Raw genomic sequence first — 6,147 nt, forward strand, 5'->3', positions numbered from 1 at the left:
CATCAGAGACCAGAGAATCAGAGACCAGAACATCAGAGACCAGAGCATCAGAGACCAGAACATCAGAGACCAGAACATCAGAGACCAGAGCATCAGCTAGACTTCTGACACAGAACCAGACCAGAGCATCAGAGACCAGAGCATCAGAGACCAGAGCATCAGAGACTAGAACATCAGAGACTAGAGCATCAGAGACCAGAGCATCAGAGACCAGAGCATCAGAGACCAGGTCATCAGAGACTATAGTATCAGAGACTAGAGCATCAGAGTCCAAGAGCATCAGAGACCAGAGCATCAGAGACCAGAGCATCAGAGACCATCTCAGACAATACAATCTTCAGCATCTCAACCATCTCTGAACCATGAAGACCCTGACTGCTCTACTCCTCCTGGGACTGCTCTGCTCCCTACATACGACGTCTGCAGGTGTGTGTGTGTGTGTGTGTGTGTGTGTGTGTGTGTGTGTGTGTGTGTGTGTGTGTGTGTGTGTGTGTGTGTGTACGTGTGTACAGTGTGTACAGTGTGTGTACAGTGTGTGTACAGTGTGTGTGTACAGTATGCATATGAGTGCATAGGAAGAAGCACCACATGAGATGCCTTCGTTGACCAGTGAGTGTGATCGTTCTTTGTTTCCAGCTGTCTTGGGGATTTCAGCAATGACTGCCACAGACTGCTGTGTGAAGTTCTACCGGAGCGTGATCCCTCTTGCTAGAGTGGTTTCAGTTTCTAGAACCCCTAGTAGCTGCCCTCTCCCACGCACTGGTGTAAGTTAACCACCACACACACACACACACGCACGCACGCACACACACACACAGATTTCTACGGAACATAACATGTTCTACATCCTTGGTGGGCGGGGTCCAAATGTGTTGCTAGGGCTGCATGGTTACAACCTCTGTGTTGCCAGGGATGCATGGTTACAACCTCTGTGTTGCTAGGGATGCATGGTTACAACCTCTGTGTTGCTAAGCCTGCATCGTTATCAACCTCTGTGTTGAAGCTGCTGTTACAACCTCTGTGTTGCTAGGGATGCATGGTTACAACCTCTGTGTTGCTAGGAGCTGTCATGGTTACAACCTCTGTGTATGCTAAGGCCTGTCATGGTTACAACCTCTGTGTTATGAGGGCTGCATGGTTACAAACATCCTGTGTTAGAGGGACTGCATGGTTACAACCTCTGTGTTGCTAAGCCTGCATGGTTACAACCTCTGTGTTGCTAAGCCTGCATGGTTACAACCTCTGTGTTGCTAAGCCTGCATGGTTACAACCTCTGTGTTGCTAAGCCTGCATGGTTACAACCTCTGTGTTATGAGGGCCTCTGCATGGTTACAACCTCTGTGTTTGCTAAGCCTGCATGGTTACAACCTCTGTGTTGCGCGGGCTGCATGGTTACAACCTCTGTATTGCTAAGCCTGCATGGTTACAACCTCTGTGTTGCTAAGCCTGCATGGTTACAACCTCTGTGTTATGAGGGCTGCATGGTTACAACCTCATAGAGGTTCTATATTAATATATATAGAGAGAGATTACTGTAATACATTTCAAATATTCTGGACAGAATGTTGTAATGGTTTGACAGTCCTAATAATGACACAGTGATTCTGAATGTAATTGAACGGTCCGATACTTCTCTTCCTCCATACTCAACCAGTAGGACTGTAGGTACATGCACAATACATTTTACATTTTAGTCATTTAGCAGACGCTCTTTATCCAGAGCGACTTACAGTAGAGTGCATACATTTTATTACATTTTTACATACTGAGACAAGGATATCCCTACCGGCCAAACCCTCCCTAACCCGGACGACGCTATGCCAATTGTGCGTCGCCCCACGGACCTCCCGGTTGCGGCCGGCTGCGACAGAGCCTGGGCGCGAACCCAGCCCAGCCTGGGCTCGAACCCAGAGACTCTGGTGGCGCAGCTAGCACTGCGATGCAGTGCCCTAGACCACTGCGCCACCCGGGAGGCTATACACACAGAATCATGTTCGAACATCCATACAGTAGTCTTCCACGTGTGAGTTTGGTGTGTGCTTTTGTTTAGTTACCCCTAAATATAGTGTGTTGTTTACTGGTTGCAGGTTTACAACAAAGAAAGAGATTCGATTTTGTGTCGACCTGTCTCAGGCCTGGGGTCCAGAGTCATGTGACCAAGATTGAGAGCAGATCGTTGTCTCTGCCAGGACAACGATGATGTCATCAACCCCCGCCACCACAAACTAACTGTCAGATCTGTCAAGAAAATAGAATATTATTTGTTGTACATACAGTAATATTATTTCATTCTTATTTATTTACCATACTGTGAAGTTAACTTTGTATTTTGAGATGATTTGTTTTGTCAACAAATGTTTGTTTTTTTCAGCAATAAAGCGAAATAATTTCAACATTTTAATAACTAAGTTAATTGTATTCTTATTGTGGTATTCATGCTTTGATTACTAAAGCTTCACATTTTGTGAGGGCGAGTTCTTCACAACTACTTGAGGCGTGCTGCCAGTTACATGGACACATGTTGAGGCGTGCTGCCAGTTACATGGACACATGTTGAGGCGTGCTGCCAGTTACATGGACACATGTTGTCACACCCTGACCTTAGAGAGCCTTTTATATGTCTCTTTTTGGTTTGGTCAGGGTGTGATTTGGGTGGGCATTCTATGTCCTTTATTTCTATGTTTTGGCCGGGTGTGGTTCTCAATCAGGGACAGCTGTCTATCGTTGTCTCTGATTGGGAATCATACTTAGGCAGCCATTTTTCCCACCTGTGATTGCGGGTAGTTAACTTTGTTAGCGGCACTATAGCCCTGTTTAGCTTCTCTTTGTTTTCTTGGCGACATTTACTCAAATAAAATAAAATGTACGCTCACCACGCTGCACCTTGGTCTTCCTTGAACGACGTCCGTGACACATATCAACTATCTCCATAAACTGTCAACCAGCAGATTCAGCATGTGGTTGCTTCTTCTTTCAGGAAACAGTTCATGTGTTAGAACTCACGGAACTACAGAGAACTCTGTTTCCAAGACAACAGAGGTCAACAGTCAGCCACACAGAAACAGAATAAACTGTTCAACTCAACTCCAACAAAACTCTTAGACTATATGTTTAATTGTCACATACTCCGGATGGTGAAATGTGTTGTCTTTCACTTTCCCTTCCTCATTTCCAAGTTGTGAACTTTATCCAACAACCTAACAGGTCTATAACTCTGTGAACTTTATCCAACAACCTAATAGGTCTATAACTCTGTGAACTTTATCCAACAACCTAACAGGCCTATAATTGTGAACTTTATCCAACAACCTAACAGGCCTATAATTGTGAACTTTATCCAACAACCTAACAGGTCTATAACTCTGTGAACTTTATCCAACAACCTAACAGGTCTATAACTCTGTGAACAGTATCCAACAACCTAACAGGCCTATAATTGTGAACTTTATCCAACAACCTAACAGGTCTATAACTCTGTGAACTTTATCCAACAACCTACCAGGTCTATAACTCTGTGATCTTTATCCAACAACCTAACAGGTCTATAACTCTGAACTTTATCCAACAACCTAACAGGTCTATAACTCTGTGAACTTTATCCAACAACCTAACAGGTCTATAACTCTGTGAACAGTATCCAACAACCTAACAGGTCTATAACTCTGTGATCTTTATCCAACAACCTAACAGGTCTATAACTCTGTGAACTTTAGCCAACAACCTAACAGGTCTATAACTCTGTGAACTTTAGCCAACAACCTAACAGGTCTATAACTCTGTGATCTTTATCCAACAACCTAACATGTCTATAACTCTGTGAACTTTATCCAACAACTACCAGGTCTATAACTCTGTTGAACTTTAGCCAACAACCTAACAGGTCTATAACTCTGTGATCTTTATCAACAACCTACCAGGTCTATAACTCTGGTGAACTTTATCCAACAACCTACCAGGTCTATAAACTCTGTGATCTTTAGCCAACAACCTAACAGGTCTATAACTCTGTGAACTTTATCCAACAACCTAACAGGTCTATAACTCTGTGATCTTTAGCCAACAACCTAACAGGTCTATAACTCTGTGAACAGTATCCAACCAACCTACCAGGTCTATAACTCTGTGAACTTTAATCCAACAACCTACCAGGTCTATAACTCTGTGAACTTTATCCAACAACCCTAACAGGTCTATAACATCTGTGATCTTTAGCCAACAACCTACCAGGTCTATAACTCTGTGAACTTTATCCAACTAACACTAACAGGTCATTCAACTCTGGGAACCTTTAATCCAACGACCCTAACAGGTCTATAACTCTGTAGATCTTTATCCAACAACCTAACAGGTCTATAACTCTGTGAACTTTAGCCAACACCTCAACATCGTCTCTTTAACTCTGTGATCTTTATCCAACAACCTAACAGGTCTATAACTCTGTGAACTTTATCCAACAACCTACCAGGTCTATAACTCTGTGAACAGTATCCAACAACCTAACAGGTCTATAACTCTGTGATCTTTATCCAACAACCTAACAGGTCTATAACTCTGTGAACTTTAGCCAACAACCTAACAGGTCTATAACTCTGTGAACTTTATCCAACAACCTAACAGGTCTATAACTCTGTGAACTTTATCCACAACCTAACAGGTCTATAACTCTGTGAACTTTAGCCAACAACTATTTTGACAACCTATTGTGCAAGAATAGTTAGAACTCATGCATGATGTTCAAATGAACGCTGAGCAAGCAATTCTACACAAGTTGTTATTGTCAGCAGTGCAGAAGTGAGTCCTACTTTTGACCAGGTAAGAGTCGTCAATTCAGTCCTACACCACCAGGATGCCTCTCTCTCTGGTGGTTTCTGCTGTTTAAAGTCCTACCACCACCAGGATGCCTGTCTCTCTGGTGGTTTCTGCTGTTTAAAGTCCTACACCACCAGGATGCCTCTCTCTCTCTGGTGGTTTCTGCTGTTTTAAAGTCCTACACCACCCGGATGCTCCTCTCTCTCTGGTGGTTTCTGCCTGTTTAAAGTCCTACACCACCAGGATTGCCTCTCTCTCTTGTGGTTTCTGCCTGTTAACGTCCTACACCACCAGGAAGCCTGTCTCTCTGGTGGTTTCTGCTGTTTAAAGTCCTACACCACCAGGATGCCTCTCTCTCTGGTGGTTTCTGCTGTTTAAAGTCCTACACCACCAGGATGCCTCTCTCTCTGGTGGTTTCTGCTGTTTTAAAGTCCTACACCACCAGGATGCCTCTCTCTCTGGTGGTTTCTGCTGTTTAAAGTCCTACACCACAGGATGCCTCTCTCTCTGGTGGTTTCTGCTGTTTAAAGTCCTACACCACCAGGAAGCCTGTCTCTCTGGGGGTTCTGCTGTTTAAAGTCCTACACCACCAGGATGCCTCTCTCTCTGGTGGTTTCTGCTGTTTAAAGTCCTACACCACCAGGAAGCCTGTCTCTCTGGGGGTTTCTGCTGTTTAAAGTCCTACACCACCAGGATGCCTCTCTCTCTGGTGGTTTCTGCTGTTTAAAGTCCTACACCACCAGGATGCCTGTCTCTCTGGTGGTTTCTGCTGTTTAAAGTCCTACACCACCAGGATGCCTCTCTCTCTGGTGGTTTCTGCTGTTTAAAGTCCTACACCACCTGGAAGCCTGTCTCTCTGGGGGTTTCTGCTGTTTAAAGTCCTACACCACCAGGATGCCTGTCTCTCTGGTGGTTTCTGCTGTTAAAGTCCTACACCACCAGGAAGCCTCTCTCTCTCTGGTGGTTTCTGCTGTTTAAAGTCCTACACCACCAGGAAGCCTGTCTCTGGTGGTTTCTGCTGTTTAAAGTGCTACACCACCAGGAAGCCTCTCTCTCTGGTGGTTTCTGTCACAACGACCCCCAGCAGCTGCCCTCGTAAATCTCTGCTGTAAGTAGCACACAATGTACCTGGACGATATACTCAACACAACAAGATGGGCTGCTTTCTGAATTGACCCAGAGACACCAAAACATCCCATTTATCGAATACGTGAAGATTGTTCCACAAATAAGGTGCAGGAAAACTTAAAGCTGATTTATCAAACTCTGTAGAAACCAAAGGAATTTCCAGAGTTATCCATCCCTGAGACTGGGTGTGGTAACTCATGTCTAAAGTAG

At 44.4% G+C, this 6,147-nt stretch overlaps 1 pseudogene; it reads left to right on the forward strand.

Annotated features, from left to right (window-relative positions):
- Positions 1-286: 286 nt before the first annotated feature.
- LOC120042801 lies at positions 287-2,200 on the forward strand (annotated as a pseudogene).
- Positions 2,201-6,147: the final 3,947 nt, after the last annotated feature.

This window comes from Salvelinus namaycush, unplaced genomic scaffold (genome assembly GCF_016432855.1).
Source record: "Salvelinus namaycush isolate Seneca unplaced genomic scaffold, SaNama_1.0 Scaffold784, whole genome shotgun sequence".
NCBI lineage: Eukaryota > Metazoa > Chordata > Actinopteri > Salmoniformes > Salmonidae > Salvelinus > Salvelinus namaycush.